Source organism: Dipodomys merriami, unplaced genomic scaffold (assembly GCF_024711535.1).
Source record: "Dipodomys merriami isolate MVZ:Mamm:240054 unplaced genomic scaffold, mDipMer1.0.p SCAF_56, whole genome shotgun sequence".
NCBI lineage: Eukaryota > Metazoa > Chordata > Mammalia > Rodentia > Heteromyidae > Dipodomys > Dipodomys merriami.
In genome coordinates this window covers 8,959,649-8,977,855 of record NW_027206135.1, presented here as the reverse complement: position 1 = coordinate 8,977,855, position 18,207 = coordinate 8,959,649, and positions in this window count along the sequence as shown.

Here is an 18,207-nt window from a genome sequence, read left to right as displayed (position 1 = left end):
CCAGCCATCTACTTCCAAACAAGAGGAAGAGAAACATACTCAGTTCCACCCACTCAACAACACAGTGGTCAAAAGTTAGTGTGGATTCAGAAAGCCTAGCTTTAATTTTAGCATACATTTTCCAAATTCAGTTTCCTCATTTAAAAAATGAGGACCATAAAAATGAGTTCATAATATACTTGTAATGAGTTAAATTAGCAATTTCTCAATTCATGATTGCTGTCATTTTTAAAAATATGAGGTTGCAGCTGACAGCATCCTCTTGACTCTATCCTCTTCTTGTCTTGTATAAATTATTATTTAATAGAAGTCATTTCCTCCTTCAGTTCTACATGAAGTCCAGTCACACCCATTCATCAAGGCCAGAGTAGTCTTTTTAGATATTACTCTGCTGAAGCAACCTCTCTTTTTAACTTGAAACACTGTCTGCCATAGCTCATATGGAACTTGTAATTTGTTATATAGTATGGGGTAGTGATTAAAAGCATAATTTCTAAAGACCAGTTACGAATTTGAATCCTAACACTGCCACTGTACTAGTATCAGTCATGCTACCCAAAGCTCTGTGCCTTAGTTCATGGAGGTAGGAATTGCAGGAGTTATAGGCATTCCAGCTGTTGATTGATAAAGAATAAGATAGGCTAATACATGAGATATTCTTAGAGCATCATCAGGAGTAAGCAAGAATCAGTTACTATTAATACCCGTATCCTATGATCTGTTGTATAATATTTTCTCTTCTGTTGTCAGACATTCTTGCATTTATATTTTGATGCTCTAATCAAAGTGTCAGCTCTTGAGGATAGAGCTGTGCCCCCTTCCATGCCCTCAGATTTCTGCACTGTCTGTAATACCCACCTCTGTACTATATTGAGAATATCCAGTAATTTGTGGATGCACAAATTACTGAGCTCCCATGACATGCCAAACACTCTAGTAACTCTTCTCTTAGAGTCTAGGGTTATACATGACAACAAGATAAATACACTCTATAAATACTTGATATACAAAAGACTGCCTTTCCAAATTTCCCAGTGCTTTATTCGGACAAATACTGACAAATAATACCAAAAACATGGAAGGGAATCAAGGAAATCCATCTTATTTCTTTTCCTGCTCTTTGCAAATAAGAGGGATTTGATCATAGGATACAGAGCAAGGGCAATTATTCTCAGTACAAGATTATTTCTATCTCAGCTCACAGTTAGGATATAGTCGTTCACAAAGATCCCAGTTTGTCTTTTTCTCTCCAGCTCCATGAGCTCTGATTGAGGAAGGAAACTGAATCTAGCAGTATGTTTTTGGGTTTAATTTTGCTGTTACTTTTACACGAACAATAAGCCCACTTTGGGACACAATTTTTCATAGATAGCTTAAAGCAAAAGTAGATGAGGAACACACCTTAGTAAATCAATTATTTTTCCCCTTGTACCATGAAATCAATATCTCTCCCATTGCTCATTTTATGCTGTTCTGAAATGGGAGTAAAATCCATTCAGCCAAGGAGAGGCCTTCTGCTCTTGATGAGGCCTAGGCCATACTTCTCTCCAACACTTACCAAGGATGAGCAAGGCTGCCCACAGCAACATGGAGGACTGCTCCAGTAGCTGGAGGTGGAGTTGTTGTGAGAGAAAGGCCAGGAAAATCAGACAGACAAAGCAACAGGTGTCCCACTGCCAGCCCACGGGAGTGAGTCCTGTACCCGGCTCTGTAATATGTCTTTGAGTGTCGCTGGTTACATAATGAGGAAAAAAGAGGAAGTAAGGGGCTCTCCTTTAAAACATTCAATAGCATATTACTCACATGGTAGAATCTAGAAGTCAATACACAGAGAGAGAGTGAGGGGGCAGAGTGGGGGAAGGAGGGGAGAGAGGAGAGAGAGAAAAGGAGAGAATGAGAGAGATTTTGATATTTTATTTTATGGTGCTGGTCCTGGTGCTCAAAATAGGACCAGGGTGCTATCCCTGAGCTTTTTTAAATTTCAAGGTAGTGTTCTGCCACTTGAGTAACACCTCCATTTACAGCTTTTTGGTGGTTAATTGGAGATAAGTGTCTTGCAGATTTTCCTGCCCAGCCTGGCTTCGAACTGTCATCCTTTGATCTCAGCCTCCTAAGTAGCTGTGATTATAAGCATGGGCCTCTAAGTGCCCAGTCCAAACCAGTATCTAAGAGTGTTATTTAAGTCCTGTTCTGATATCCTTATATGAAGAGCTTTCCCAGGCTTTAAGTTTTTCTATTTTCAGAAACCTGTTAGCTTCTGACATTCCAGAAAACTGCAACTTAATACTTTCTGCTAGATACCAGGTAAGACTGAGGACCCATTGAGAGTCACATAATCTGAAGTTAAGCTGAAATGCTACCTATTCTATTAGAAATGTTCTCCTCTGCCCAGTTATGCAACGTTGGATCAACATCTATAAATCAATAAACACAATATAGCACATCAACATAAATAAGAACAAGAATCATAAAATCACCTCAGTTGATGCAGAAAAAGTCTTCAGTAAAATTCAACAACCTTTTAAGATAAAAGTGGTGAAGAAACTAGGAATAAAAGGGATGTGTTTCATACAAGGGTAGATAGGATACGCCAATAGCCAATATAATACTACATGGAGAAAAATTCAAATCATTACCCAAAGCCAAGAAGGAGACAGAGTGTCTTTTCTCCCCACTTCTTTTCAATATATTACTGAAATTCCTGGACAGAGAAGTAAGAGAAAGAAATAAAAGGGAATATGTAGATAAGGAAGAAGTCAGATTATCCTATTTGCTGATGGCATGATCCTAAACCTAAAGAACCTTAAAGATTCTACTCTTGTAATAAGACACAAAATCAACACACTAATATCAGTAGATTTTCTTTTTTTCTTTTTTAATTTTTTTTATTGTAAAAATACTGTACAGAGGGGTTACAAGTACATGGGCAAGATAGTAAGTACATTTCTTATCAAGCATTGTAGCCTCCTCCTTTGTTTACCCTTCCCATCCCTTCCCATCCTCCCTCCCCACCCAATCCCCCCCCCCCCAAGTTGTAAAGTTCATTTGATTTTCTGTATACCAACAGTGAATAGACTGAGAAAGAAATCAGGAAAGCAATTATATTCATGGTAGCCTCAGGGAATAAATTTAATCAGGGAACTGAAAAACTTCTACAGTGAAAACGATAAAACCTTCACAAAAGACAATTGAAGAAGAAGAATGAGTGGATCAAGAAAATGTGGTACATACATACAATGGTGTATTATTCAGCCATAAAGAATGAAATTACATTGTTTGCCAGGAAATGGATGGAACTAGAGTATGTCATGTTAAGGGGAGTAAGCTGGGTTCAGAAGGACAAAAGGTGTATGTTTTCTCTCATATGTAGATGTCAGATCTAAGATAAAGTGATGTGTAAATATACCCAGATACATATACATATATATATAGAGAGAGAGAGAAAGAGAGAGAGAGAGACAGACAGACAGACAGACAGACAGACAGACAGACAGACAGACAGAATATGTTTGTAATTGTAGAATCTTTTGAGGGCGTTAGGGAGTGGAGAAAGAATGCTAGAGGGTGATCAACCCCAAAATCCATTGCACTCGTGAAAGAAGATAGCAAAATGAAGCTCACTGCAAGCAGCTGAATACTAGAAAGTAGTGGGTATAGAGAGAGCAAGAGTAAAGCAGGAAATTAATCGGATTAAAATAGTGGATATGGATGTGTGCAATATCATAGTGAAACCTCTTTGAGTAATTAGCATACACCAGAAATGAAAAGCAAGAATGTAAAACAGGTCCTGTCTGGGCTCTGGGTGCTGCTGGGAAAAGGGAGGACAAACAAAGAGGGTGAAGGAGGGTGAATATGGCCAACATACTTTGCATACATCTGTGGAAATGGAACAGTGGAGCTTGTTTAGATTGGTTTGAGCAAGGGGAATAAATGGAGAGTGACAGAGGGGTGAGCCACCAATCAAGGTCTATCAAATGCATATATGAACTTGTCAAAATGAAATACCTTTATATAATCAATTGGTACTAATAAAATGTTTATTTTAAAGAAGAAGAGAAATACTTTCCTCTGGTTGCTGTTACAGCTGTGGGAACCTCCCCAGCTGCCCATCTAGACATCGGTCATGAGACAGCCCGCATTTCTGACCTATATGAAAATATCCTGACTCATCTGTCCCAGGGGAAGCCACAACCTTTGATCTGAAAGGAGATGGTTGGAAGACAAAAGTGCAGCCCCATCTTGCTTCCTATAACAGACCATGAGTTTTCAAAGTTCTTAGAATCTAACGTGTGCTACTGAAATGTCTTGGCAAATACATATTGAGCACATAACTATATCACAGGTATGGTGTTACATGCTGGGAACATAGTAGAAACCAAGACTCAACACACTCCCCATTCTAGTGAGTGAGACAGAAAATCTGCAGGGAAGTTCCCACAGAGGGAAGGTGTTCAAATAGTTCAGTGAGAGGGAAAACTGACCCGGGGGACCAGAATTAGCAGAGGATTCCAAATGGAAGTAAAATCCAAGTGGAAACAATATTATTCTAAGACTGAGAGATTATGGTGGATTTGTTTTTTTGGGGGGAGGTCCGGTCATGGGGCCTGAACTCTGGGCCTGGGCACTGTCCCTCAGCTCTTCAGCTCAAGGCTAGCGCTCTACCACTTGAGCCACAGCGTCACTTCCAGCTTTTTTCTTTTTTCTTATGTGGTGCTGAGGAATCGAACCCAGGGCCTCTGGCAAGCAAGGCATGCGCTCTACCACTGAGCCACCTTCCCAGCCCTGATTATGGTGCATTTGGATGAAGGGTGCCTGCCAACACCACCCCACCGTCCTCACCTAAGAATACATGACCTTTGACCTTCCCTTGAAGGAGTTTTGTTTTTTTAACTTTTTTTTTTTTTTTTTTGGCTGGTGTTGGGGCTTGGGTGCTGTCCCTCAGCTCTTCAGCTCAAGGCAAGCACTCTACCACTTGAGCCACAGCGCCACTTGCAGGAGTTTTTCTAATATAACATTTATGCACCTATTTGTAATAGTTTCTTTTTCTTCCTGTTAGTACTGTTCAACTATATATTATTCAACAATAATATTGAACTTTAGCATTGCTCTAGGCAACACTATGACCTTAGAAGTGTAAAGAGATGAATGAAATACATCTTCTTTAAATTACTTGATGCTGGGAATATGTCTTAATGGTAACATGCACGAAGGCCTGGGTTCAATTCCTTAGTATCACATAAACAGAAAAAGCTGGAAGTGGCACTGTGGCTCAAGTGGTAGAACACTTGCCTTGAGCACAGAGAGGCTCAAGGACAATGCCCAGGCCCTCAGGTCAGGACCAGCAAAATAAATAAAATAAAATAAAAAATAAATTACTTGAAGAAAGTCAATGTGGGAAGGACCATGGTGCGCATAGCTAGGTACAAGAACTGTAGGGACACAAAGATCACCAAGGTGGCTAGCACTCAAGTGCTTTGCCTTCTTGCGCTGTAGCCTTTCTAGCTGCCTTCATTTGTCCTATGGGTGTGGGTATAAAGTGTCATGAGGAACCTAGATTGTTGTACAGTCCCACTTATCTGAAGGGATAGTACTGGGGCTTGAACTCAGGGTCTTGTGCTTGTGCTCTGCCATTTGTGTTGTGTGTCCAGTCCTTTTGGCTTTAGTTATTTTTATAAGGTCTTGTGTTTTTGTCCAAGGTTGGTGTCAGACTGTGATCCTCCTATCTCTGCCTCTGTCTCTTAAGTAGTTGGGAATATAGGTGTGAACCACTGCACTCACTTGGCTTTACCTCCTATTAGTTGTATGACTTTGATGGAGTATTGAACTTCAGTTTAAGGCTGGAAAAAAGGAGATTAAAATGTCCACTTTAAAGGGAGGTTAGTGATGTGTACATAATAAATACAATAATGATGTAGAACTCTTGGCCCAGTGCCTAGTACACTGAACAACCAGAGATTACTAACTATGATCAAGTAGCCATTTTATAATAATAGAAACTACAACAATAATAACCTGGAAAGTGCTTTAGAACTGATACAATGTTCTTCTGATGTTTATATCCTTGTATCCCTTATGACATTGGTAAAGCATATTTTACATAACTCAAATGTTTCTTGATTTCTGAATGGTTATGGTGAAACATTTGTTGAAAGTTGCAAAAAGTTCATGTCCCTGCGACATGGTATGCATGCATCCTTTTGTTTTTGGTATTGCAAGATGCTCCAGGATCATTCTGCACCATCCTTCCCAACTCTAGGAACAGCCATTTCCTCATCAAAACCTGGTTCCTTTGAGCTTGGAACTGTATTGAGACACCAGGCTCTCAATACAAAATACAGTCTTTACTACAAGGGAAGGAGGGAGATCACATAGTTATTTCTGGTGGTACAGGGATTTGAAATGAGGATCTTACACTTGCTAGGCAGTTATTCCACCATTGGAACCATACTCTTAGCCTGAAATTACACTTTTTTGTGGTACTGGGGTTTTGAACTCAGGACTTCATGTGTGGTAGGCAGACCATTTACCACATGAGCCACATACCAAGGTTTGTTTTTTTTTTTTTTTTTTTTGGAAATTACGTATTTTAAGTAAGTTATAGAGTCTGTGTTCTCAGCAGTGCTTTGGGAGCTGGAAAATACTAGACAGATAAATGTATTATTTGGGGGGGGAGGGGCGGTCCGGTCGTGGGGCCTGAACTCTGGGCCTGGGCGCTGTCCCTCAGCTCTTCAGCTCAAGACTAGCACTCTACCACTTGAGCCACAGAGCCACTTCCAGCTTTTTTCTTTTTGCTTATGTGGTGCTAAGGAATTGAACCCAGGACCTCATGCCTGCAAGGCAAGCGCTCTACCACTGAGCCACCTTCCCAGCCCATGTATTATTATTTTTATGACTAGCTTCTGCTACAAAACCTGTGGTGAAGTTTATGATGGTTTCTATAGCTGTGTGTTAGTGATGGAGGAACAATCACTTGGAATAAGCAACTGGGTTTCACATATAAGAAAATATATTTCAATTAGATGTCTATGGAGGCAGTATGATCTTGGAACTTTATTTCATTTTCCCTGCCTGCCCATAAAATATACTACTAATTTATAGTGATAAAATATCATGCTTTTAGAGACTTTTCTGTGACTTTATGCTGAAAAATCCACCATCTTCAGGAACATACGGATATTTTTGCTCAAAACCTGGGACCTAAAAGAGAATAAATTTCCATCAATTTTATTTTATGTAGAAATCGAATTTCTTACTACTTCACTTCCATTGGTTAAAACAGTTAAAATTTTGAGAAGAGAATAACCAAATTTAAAAAAACAACTAAACTGTAAACTTTCATTAGATTTTCTGACTTCCCAAATTTAGCAATTTATTTGAAAGCCATGTGTTAAATGATTTAAAATTTAGATACTAAGGTAAAGTCATAAGCCCTGTGGTAAATATTATAAAACTTTGTATTATACGACTTTAGACTTTCACTTTTAGCTTGAACTTTGCATCACAAAAACATTTAACAGAGAAAACTGCTTTAGAAAACTGGCAAGTGTGCTCTATGGGAGTGAAGTCGGCTTACTCTTTACCCATTTGCTCTGTTCTGGTTTGATTCTTGTCATAGACTGGTGCCCCTGGCCTCTATTTTAATCTGACTTAGCCTATTTCAAATAGACTTTGCAAATCCAAAGCCTATGGCAATATAGAGTGAAGAGAGTGAGGTATTAGAAAAATTTTATTTATTTATTGCCCAAATGCTTAAAATCCAATTATTTTGCACTGAACTATTGGGCATGTTTGTGACAAGACTAGCATGTATTTGAAATTATATTTTAAATCCAAATTTGAAAAAGATAAATGGAATGCAGACCTAATTAATTATTCACTTTTCCCTCAGTATTCATTAATTCTTAGTTGGAAATTGGAAACCTGACATTTCTCCTGCAACTGGAAATGGGTGTCAGAGCTTCACATTTTACCTTGTGTATGAAACACAGGATTCAGCTTTGTGTTCTTTAAATGGTTGCCTTATTTAGTTTTATTGCTTCATAAAGGCAAACAGCTATTTGCAAATGCAGGCACTTCTAACCCTGGAAAGGAATTTTGCACAATAGTTTTTATATTTAGGATCACTTCTGAGATCTTTACAGAATGCTGGCATTCCTCCATTGTTGTATTGTTCTTTGATGTTGCCTTGCTCTTCAATTATTTCTATTTGTAACTCTCCAGTCCCGCTATCAGTATGAAAAAAAAAGGCCAATTTAACCATGCTGGTTTATTTCCAGCATTTTATTTACTGAATTCATTATTTTAAAATTTCACAATTTGGGATATGCAGTTCAACCATTCTTTTCATTTCTCTAAGCTGATTTTGCTGAATAGGATAATAATTTGCGAGTAATTATTCATGGATGCTCATCTGAGAAGTAGTGGAAGTGCTTAAGTAGATTGTATTGTCCACTAAAAAGTCTGTTTGGTCTTTAGTGAGATGCTAAAGCCAATGTTATTCATTGGGTAACATAAAGTTGCTTTAATTCATGATACAAGCAAGCCACCTGGAGTCTAACAAAATGCATGAGGCAACTAACTTATAAAGAGAAAAAATTCTTTTGTAGTTTGGAGGTTCTTAGACATGAGCCAACTACCTTGGCTCAATTCTGATCATGGCAGCAGATGGTATTGGGTAGGGGTTACATGTGTCCGAGCAAAAGGTCACATCTCAAACCAGGATCAGAAGGGGGTGGGCAAAACTCAGGCTTTCATAACAATGCTGTCATGAAAACTGTCAAGGGGTCCCATGAGAACTACCCTCTAAGTACCCACCCCCCCAATGATCTAATAACCTCTCATGGAACCCAAAGGTCCTCAATGTTATCACTGTAGGAAACAACCTTTAGAAAACACTAAAATTATATTCAGGCCACTTAAATTTTTGTGTCAAGTTGATCACTGTACCTTGCATCTTATTCATTAAGAAAATGTTAATCTCTTTGCATTTCTAGCCTTAAGAATTTATGACCTCACCTTTCACTAAAAGAAAAAAAGCACTGAGTCTGAGATATAGTCTAGTTCTAAAATTTAAGCACAGATTGCAGGTGTATGATGTAATGGTGGATTTTAATTCTTTATCTCCATCCTCTTTACTAATGTTTCCACTCAGCATTTGACTTTCTCAAGGCTTTGGTAGAATGAAAAATGGCCACAGATTCCTCTCTTCCATACATCCATACCCTTATGATGTGACTTTGTACATATTTCTTGTTTTCTCTTTTTGGTTTGTTTGCTTGTTTGGTTGGTCATTGGGCTTGAACTCAGGGTCTAGGCACTGTCCCTGAGCTCTTTTGTTCAAGGCTAGTGCTCTACCACTTTGAGCCACACTACCACTTCCAGTTTTCTGATGATTAATTGGAGATAAGAGTCTCATGGACTTTCCTGCCCTGGCTGGCTTTGAACCAGGATCCTCAGATCTTGGTCTCCTGAGTAGCCACCAGCTACTGGTGTGAGCCACCAGAGCCCAGCTCTTTGGATATTTCTAAAATGTGGACTCTATTTCTCTAGCTCTTGAATACTGTTTGACCTTGTCTCTTGTAACATGGTGGGAATATACTTTAGCCTCTGGCCCTGGCACAGTTCCTGAAATACATAATTTCCTGAATTATAGGAAAGCTAAGATCAACATTTGTTCTAATATTTGCTGTTTTGCCTTAGTTCCTGACACTGAACCCCTAGTCTCCTTGGCATTCCCTGGGTGATAAGACCATTTTTTCTTCTAATGACGTGCCTCTTGGTGCAGTCTTGAAGCATTTCAGGAGGGCAACAGGTTAGAGGTCAAGTCATGAATAGAAGCTTAGACTTGTAGTTTTACCTCACCACACGTACATCCTCCCTAATTACCAAGTAGGGAAGATAGAATGGAGACTGAGTAACTAATAGCCCATGTCTGTAAGATGAAACCTTCCTAAGAGTCCCTGACATAGGCATCAAAAAGTCTCTAAGTTGTTGAACATGTCCCCTACCTCAATGGGAGAGAAACTCCAACTTTAACTTACGTGCCTCTTCACTTGGTTTCCTGTCTATGTTCTTTATCATATGATGTTGTAATAAACCAGCCAAGATACATTAAAATGTTCTCCTCCCTGAGTTCTATGAATACCCAGCAGCACGGAGTCCAACTCCAGGAGACTTGATGTGAACTTCTCTTGGTCACTGACTATAACAACTCAAGTCTGCTGGGAGAGGCTGTCCACTGTGGAACTAAGAATCATTGTCTAGAAGATTTCCAAGAAGGGATGCCAAGGATACTGGTATTTACTAATTCCCATTTCCTCTGGAATAGGTTCTAAAGAGATGAAATATCCTTTTGTTTATAGATATGTTTAAATATAGAGCAACATTGTGGCTAAAATACATAGAACATTGTCCAGGGACTTTTAAGACTTTCTGTTCTATGAATAGTGTTCCTAGCGTCTGTGTCCTAGGAACTGTTACTCATGGGAACTTACCTATTGAGTATTCCCTGCCTCCATCTGCTGAACTGTGTCTTTCATTGGTTGTAGCCTGCTGAACAATGTTTACTTAATTTCTTTCCCCATGCAAATTCTCATGAAATGATTACAGAAGGATGATTATAGAGGATGATATGCCTTCTACATCTTGCTAAGATCCAAGTATTTCTGATATCTGTCAACAGAGTACCTTGTATCTAGTTTGTATCTCTATGTGGGTTCCCATAGTTTCAATTCTACACTTACCTTTCAAACACTCATTCATACGCTCTAAAAACCTATTGATTCTCACCTTGAGCAGAAATACCAATCTCCTCATCATTAAATGAGTCCATAAGTAAAAGCAATTAAGATAAAAAAGCAGCACTCACAAGAAATAAATCAATGAAAAAGAAATAAAATGTCCATCTGTGTCAAACTCAGCATCTATGGAATTGATCTAGTCTATTTTTGAAATACATACATTTACCTTCTCCTTGAGCCAGTGGGCCTCAATGACTCCAACGATTGATCTTATGAGTAACTAAGTAAGCAAATACTCTGTACTCTGAGGCCCAAATTTATCAATGACCTCATTCAAATATTTCAGGGAGTTTATTTGGAAAGAAGTGTCAGGGTGGGTTCTCAGCTGAGTGGAAAATGTCTTTCCTAGGTAAAGATTTCATGTTGAGGCATGGAACTTCTTGGAGGCAAGGAAGAGAGTATCTCCATGAGCAGATGATCAGCTTTCTCCCTTACCTAAGCCTCCCTTTTCCTCATTCTCATTCCAGATCCATTCATCATTCCCTTTATCTTCTGAACACAGTTCATTCCCTTCTACAAAATCGAGATTATCCATTAGGGAGAGGTTAGCCCGTGGGAATCCCAAAGAGTTTGCCTGTTCTTCCAACCATTAGGGAAGATTTGGTCCTTAGCAACCCAAAGACCTGTTTTGCCTTCTAGAAAGTTCCAGCTCCCATGCGACTTACACAGCAAGTATGGACCAAGGATATCTCCTGTCATGTTTTTGTAAAAACTATGAAACTAGTACAGGGCTTCCCTAGAATATATTGCTACCTTGAAAACAAGTGGGACACACAACACTTGTTTGCATAGATATGAGCTGGCTTCTTGAATTCGAGAGCTGCTTTGTATGAAGTGCTATGGATACAATGGTTTCTATCTAGCATATGATTTCTGTCATTTTCTGACTGTGCATTGTCACCAGGATGGGGAGGAAGTAAGTCTTTTAAAGTCTGCAAAGGGTTTCTCTGGACAGTCATACTTAAATTTCAAATGATAAGCATAATTGTACTGGGCTGGACTCTGTATCTTGTTTTCTCCTCACAATCATTGATAGAGAATATTGTTATATCTGTGTCAAGACATCTCAAAGTTGAGCCAAATTGTACCCTCTTGCTGCCAAAGAAGAGGTGTGATGCTTGGTAAATCTCTTTGGATGTTTGGAAGCAACATATTCCTCCCTTAAGAGGAGTCCTCTTATCCATTAACTGTCAGTGTTGAATGGGGCAAGAGAAAGCTCTACAACAATTCCAGATAGTCAGGGAAGCATCTCACCATATGGATTTATGACTCATAGACCTGACATCACCTTTATTACAAATCTGGATGTTGTATGGTCCTCTCATGAGCCAAGGGAGGAGAATTAAAGTATAGACTCTAAAGATTTTAGAGCAAAACTATACTCTAATAGCATTTGTATGACATTACATTTTATTAGAAATGTAATGCTTCACTGTGGCTCATCAAGTGACTACAAGGAACCACAGAATCCTCACTGCTTATCTTGGGTGAAGTGTTGCCTAACCACAAGCTGCACACACACAGCAGCAGCAATCCATCCACAAGAGGAAATATAGATCTAGAGGCCCTGGCTCAAGCAGCCACAGGGCTTGGGCTGCATGCTTTCTCTCATGTGGTGCATATCTATAGCCTTAGGTACAACACTGTGTAACTAGTTAACAAAAGAAGAAAAATCGGGTTTGTTTTGCAGATAGTTTTTCATGATGTACTGGCAACAACTAGAAGTGGACAGCCACATTATCACAACCCCAATCAGGAGTATTCCTGAAAGAAATGGATAAATGGAGAAAGGAAGAGTGGGTGGATGCAGTCATAATGCTCCATGTTCATAGGTGAAGGTGAAGCCTGGTAACTTGAGGGGATGGGTGAGGTTGGGAGAGATAGAAGCAAATGATGGCTTTGAACAAAATGTATGATACTCACAAATTGACATATTGAATGGAAACCTCTTTGCACAACAACTTAAAGATAATTAAAAAATAAGATAAGTAAATAAACTCAGGAAGGAAGAAAGGAAGGAAAGAAGGGAAGGAGGAAGGGAGGAGGAAAGAAAGAAATTCTTTAAGGGGACAGAACATAAAACACTCAAATTCAGTTTGACCGGAAGCCAAATCAGTTGTGGTTCATGCATCTGTACAGATGAGGTTACTGAGCTTTCTGTCACTGTCCTAGAAGTCTAGCCTTTAGCTGGAGATGTGAAAATGGCCCAGAGACAGTTAGTTTCCAGAGCAGAAGCTCTTTAAAAGGGCTGGGTCAGAAAGGTGAATTCCTTAATACCAGCAAGCAGGACATGCAGCAGAACATGCATTGCCTTCCCTGCACCCAGGGTGCAAACATTTTGAATACTCATGGAGAAGACATCACCTCCAAACAGGTATGCATCATTATTTCAGAGGTGGAAATTTGTATGAGTAAAAGAACAAACTAGAAACAGAGATACATGGGCAGTCTGAGACGACTGACAACAGCAGAAACACCTAATATCTGAAAGGTTGAGAAATTCCAGATATTTCCAGGCACCTTTTACCTGTGTGACAACATGCAATTGTCACAAAAGCCTTTTGAGGTAGATGCCATCACTCCCTTCACGGGCAGGGAAGAACCGGCACAGGGAGGGAACACATGACAGAGAGAGGAATCACTTTTTTTGGTTCTAGCTTGTTTTTGACCTTTGTTCCCACTATCCTAAAAGCCAGCCTTATTTCCTTATAATAAAATCCCATGCTTAAGGTCACATTAGCATTGTTATCTTTAAGTAGTTGTACAAAGGAGTTTCAAATACAACGTCATTTTATGGTTCTAATACATCTTGATCATCTCCTCCCACCTTTTCCAATTCAATCTCCTTTTAATGAACCAAGCATGGTAGTGTGTGCCTGTGATCCTGGTTATGTGGAAAGTGGAAATTGGGAAATCTACTGTCTAAGGCTAGCCTGGGAACAAAGTTTGTAAGACTCTATTTTTATTTTAAATTTTGTTTTGGGTCTGGTCGTGGGACCTGAACTCTGGGCCTGGGCGCTGTCCCTCAGCTCTTCAGCTCAAGGCTAGCGCTCTACCACCTGAGCCACAGCACCACTTCCGGCTTTTTTTTCTTTATGCTTATGTGGTGCTGAGGAATCAAACCCAGGGCCTCAGGCATGCAAGGCAAGCGCTCTACCACTGAGCCACCTTCCCAGCCCATGTAAGACTCTATTAAAAAAAATAACTAAAGCAGATGGCTGTGTGGCCCAAGAGAGTCTGTCTAGCAAGCACAAGGCCCTGAGTTTAAACCCCAGTACCACCAAGAACTAACTAAATAGCTAAATAAGTAGAAGAGGAATCCCAGTTCTCAGTAGATTTAAACACTGGGTGGAAGACAAGGTTCTTTTTTGTGTTAGTAGCAGTGATTTTCCATTAGGTTCTGAAGCAGATGCCGAATATCAGGGTTAGATGTTGAACACAGATGATCATCATAATTACATTACCTTTTTCTGCCATGGAATATAGATTTCTTTGTGAGATTCCTTTTGAACATATCTGCTTTTGGGGACCAGGATAGTCACTGGGGCTGGTCACAGGAGATTGATAGCACAGGAATTGCCCCATTTGTAGCCACTTATGAAGTCTCCCCATCTCTAGCGAGCTCTCCATCACTGTCATTCCTCAGCACATAGGATTACTTCCCCAGGCAGGCCAGATCACACAGAATGACAAACATGTCAGTGAGTGGAGAGGATAGTAACTATGGAGGGGCAGGGACACACTGCACTGTGGGGGCCAAGATGCCCATTCAAAGTCCCCTGTGTCCAGACTGGAAAGCCACCTACTTTGGAGGTCACAGAAAGAGTCAGATATTTGTTTCTTCTATTTGGAACTGTAAGAAGGAGAAATAAGAGAGTAACTATAAACTAGAAATCTTCCACTCTTTCTGATTGATCGGTAGCCAGCTGAGAATTGCTCAGGAACCCACTAACCACAACTTCCCCTTTTTTGTGACTACTCCCCTCTGTTCTTTTTTACTCCTTAAGCCATATGTAAAGCAGCCTATGCTACTTGAAAGGCTGGAGAAGCAGTAGCTGTTAAAGAATCAATTAATTGCTCCTTGGTAGGGAAGAGAGAAATGATCATTTCAAAGGTAGTTTGTGCAACTATACAAAGCACACACATAGGTGTGTGTGTGTGTTCGTGTGTGTGTGTTCGTGTGTGTGTGTGTGTGTGTGTGTGTGTGTGTGTCTATACCAACCACTGGGCACACATGCATCTGTGGATGTTAAAATCCCTCTTCTAGTATGATACTGTGAACTCCCTACAGACAAGTCCTCCTACTGGTAATAATTTTGTGTAATTAACAATTTAACAACAACAAATCAATCATTTAACAACTACCTGAGGATTAGGAAGAATAAAGTGAAAAGACTGATCATGGAGAAGTGAGTGACATAGGTGAGTTTATATTTTTGGGTGGATTTTACCTGAGGTTAGGTTGGCTAGAACTTTGTTAGAAATTCCACTCTTTCTGGTAAGAAGAAGGAGGAAAAGGAGCCCGATTAATCACAGATCCTAGGAAGTGAGGGAAACTTTAGAAACCTCAGGAATGATGCCATAATCACAAGTTGTGATCATACCAAGGAGAGAAAATAATATAAGGATGAAGGTTCTTCAAAAGACCAGAAAAATTAAAATGTGTGAAACTGGAAACTATTAAAAAAAATAGAGAATCTCTTGGCTTTTGGTTGTCAAAAATTTTCTTTTAGAACAAATACAAAGCACAATCGCCCATGAAAGGAAAAGGTTGATCAAGTGCTAATGGCCCTCACCTGTAATCTTAGCAACGCAGACAGCTGAGATCTGAGGATCAAGGTTTGAAGCCCGCTCAGGGAGACAAATTCAAGTGATTCTTTTCTCCAATTAATCAGCAAGAAGTTGAAAGTAGGGGTGTGGCTTAAGTGGTAGAGTGCCAGCTTTGAGTGCAAAAGCTAAACAAGAGTTTGAGGACCTGAGTTCAAGGTCCAGTACTCTCTCTCTCTCTCTCTGTCTCTCTCTCTCTCAGTCTCTCTCTCTCTCTCTCTCTCTCTCTCTCTCTCTCACACACACACACACACACACACACACCTGACCCCCAAAACTTTTACTGTTCAAAAGATATACTAAGAAAATTTCTTTAAAAAAAACACACTTTGAGCAAGGAGGAAGTTTTTATAGCTCATAACTACATCTGAATATATGAACAGTAATGGCTACCCAATTAGATGACACACTACTCATTAAAGAAGAGGTGACATTTGGGTACTGGTGACTCATGCCTGTAATCCTAACTACTCAGGAGGCTGAGATCTGAGGATCAAGCTTCAAACCAGGGGGGGGGCAGGAAAGTATATGAGACTCTTATCTCCAATTAGCCACCAGAAAAATGGAAGTAGAGCTGTGGGTCAAAGTGAGAGAGTGCTAGCCTTAAGCATAAAAGCTCAGGGACAATGCCCAGACTCTGACTTCAAGCCCCACAACTGACCAAAAAAGAAATGCACAAAGGATCTTCAGAAGCCCAATAAGAACTTGGGAAGGGGGCTGGGAAGGTGGCTCAGTGGTAGAGCGCTTGCCTTGCATGCATGAGGCCCTGGGTTCGATTCCTCAGCACCACATAAGCAAAAAGAAAAAAGCCAGAAGTGGCGCTGTGGCTCAAGGGGTAGAGCGCTAGCCTTGAGCTGAAGAGCTGAGGGACAGCGCCCAGGCCCAGAGTTCAGGCCCCATGACCAGACGCAAAAAAAACAAAGAAAGAAAGAAAGAAAAAAGAACTTGGGAAGATGTTCAACATCATTTGTCATCAAGGAAATGAAAACAAATCACAATAACACTATACTACACTATACAACACAACACCCTATTATGTCCACACCCCTGAGACTGGCTAAGTGTTGACAAAGATATGGAGCAACAGGGGCTATCATACATTGCTCACTGGAATGTGACCTGGTGCCATTATTTTGGAAAAGAATGTCTGGCATCCTATTAAATTGTTGAACAGAAGTCTACTATGTCATCCAGGAATTCTATTCAGGGCAATATGTCCACACAAAGATTTATACATAATAAACTTTATTATTATTTATTTTATTTTATTTTAGTCAGTCATGGGGCTTGAACTCAGGGCCTGGGCTCTGTCCCTGAGCTGATCTTTGCTCAAGGGAATGCTCTACCACTTTGAGCCATAGAGCCACTTCTGATTTTCTGGTGGTTAATTGAAGATAAGAGTTTTACAGACTTTACTACTTGGCCTGGCTTTGAATCACAATCCTCAGCTCTCTGCTTCCTGAGTAGCTAGGATTACAGGCATGAGCCACCAGCACCTGGCATTAGCTTTATTTTTAATAATAAGTTAAACAGTCCAAATGTCTGTTGACAAGTAAATAGATCTTCAAAATGTGATATAACTACATAATAGACTACTACCCAGCAATGAAAAGAAATATACACAGTTGTATGGTACAACATGAGTGAATCTCAAAATCTTTTTTCTTAGATATAGAAATCAGGTACCAGCTGGGCACCGGTGGCTCATGCCTGTAATCCTAGCTACTCAGGAGGCTGAGATCTGAGGATCGTGGTTCAAAGCCAGCCCGGGCAGAAAACTCTGTGAGACTCTTATCTCTAATAAACCACTAGAAAACTGGAAGTGGTGCTGTGGCTCAAGCGGTAGAGCACTCTCCTTGAGCTGAAGAGCTGAGGGACAGCTCCCAAGCCCCAGAGTTCAAGCCCCACCACCGACCAAAAAAAAAAAAAAAGAAAAAGAAAAGAAAAAGAAAGAAAGAAAGAAAGAAAGAAGTCCAGTACCAAAGAGTCGGTACTGTATATCTTATTTACATAAATTTTTAGATAATATAATCAACAGTGTCAGAAAGCATTCCAGTCATTGAAGGAGGAGGAGGTAGGAGAAAAGACACATTACAGAGGAAGTTTGGGAATGACAGAAGTATGCAGGATCTTGATTATGGTGATGGTTTCATAAGGGGTGCTCATCTGTCAAAGCTCATTCAATTGCACATTTTACATATGTGCAGTATGCAGTGCATAAATTGGTATTTATAAGCAAATCAAATAAGTAGACTGTATGAATAAAAACTACAGTAATGTCCCAGATATTGACTTCTCTCATATTACCTTATTGACTAGCTAGAAATAACTTCTTCTTGGATTCTCCCATCTACTGTCTACAAGCACTCCTGAATAAGGCATTCTGGGAGGGAGGTTCTACATACACAGAAAACAATTCTGTGCACTTCCTGGTGTCCTCATCTCTTGTTGATCAGAGCAGTCGGGCTGATCTTCTGACCCAAACCCTTCCAAGTCCTATCAATCATGGGATGTATGAAGCTGCTGAGGTTCAAATATCTACAAAATAGGGACTGCCAAAGTTAAGCAGAATATTGAGCTG